The sequence below is a fragment of the Dipodomys ordii genome, unplaced genomic scaffold (genome assembly GCF_000151885.1).
Source record: "Dipodomys ordii isolate 6190 unplaced genomic scaffold, Dord_2.0 Scaffold86, whole genome shotgun sequence".
Classification (NCBI taxonomy): Eukaryota; Metazoa; Chordata; class Mammalia; order Rodentia; family Heteromyidae; genus Dipodomys; species Dipodomys ordii.
In genome coordinates, this window is record NW_012267302.1 from 3,795,356 (window position 1) to 3,796,601 (window position 1,246).

Genomic DNA, 1,246 nt, shown 5'->3' on the forward strand with positions numbered 1-1,246 from the left:
CTCAGGGTGTAAGCTTAATAAGTTTGCTTACTCTACTGGTACTTAAACACTTGAATCATGCCTCCCCTCTGCTTTTTGCTAATTATTATGGAGATGTAGTCTAGCAAACTTTTCTGCCTAGGCTGGCCTCAAACTATGATCCTCCAGGCCTCCTGAGTAGGAAGGATTATAGATGTGAGCCATGGGTGACTGGAAATCAGCTTCCCCTCTGTCTCTGTCTTTCTCTGTGTTTCTCTGTCTGTGTCTGTCTGCCTCTCTCTTTCTCTCTTTGTGTTGGGTTTCACGATGTAGTTCAAGTTGAACTCAAATTTGTGATTCTTCTGTCTCAGGTTCCCAAGTCTTAGGATTACAGGCATGCACCACCCCACCCTCAGCAAATGCAATTTCTAACTAATGAGGTAAATTTACCTGACTTTTCTTTTTTTTTTTTGGGTCCGGTCGTGGGGCCTGAACTCTGGGCCTAGGCACTGTCCTTCAGCTCTTCAGCTCAAGGCTAGTGCTCTACCACTTGAGTCACAGCACCACTTCCGGGTTTTTTCTTTTTGCTTATGTGGTGCTGAGGAATCAAACCCAGGGCCTCAGGCATGCAAGGCAAGCGCTCTACCACTGAGCCAACTTCCCAGCCCAAAGAATTGGCATTGCTTTTTTTTTTCTTTTTGGCAGACTGGGGTTTGAATTCAGTGCCTTACACTTGCTAGGCAGCTGCTCTACCATTTGAGCTGGGGCCTCGTCCTGGCTTTTCTGAATCAAGTTTTGAATCAAGGCATTCTAAGTTCCGTCACAGCTATTGAAAGTTTTTTCTCCTCCTCCTTCAAATGCCTCCTGAGCCTTCAAATGCCTTCAAATCTGGCCTCTGTACTGACTTTCATCTTTTCCAATTGTCTTCTCCTTTTTTTTCCTCCCTCCTCCTCACATTTATTCAGGTATTTGTTGGTACCTGTGTTGGAGGCAGCAGTCCCTTCTCCCTAGGACCTGAGAGTCCAGACTTTCTGGACAATATAAAGATTATAGTGAGCCTGATGCTGGTGGTTCACACCTGTAATCCTAGCAATCCAAGATGCCAAAATCTGAGTATTGGTGTTTAAAGTCAGCTGGGGCAGGAAACTACATGAGATAATTGGAGATAGGAATCTCCAATTAACCACCAAAAAGCTATAAGTGGAGCTGTGACTCAAGTGGTAGAGCCTTGAGTGAAAAAGCCAAGGGAGGGCTGGGAAGGTGGCTCAGTGGTAGAGCGCATGCCTTG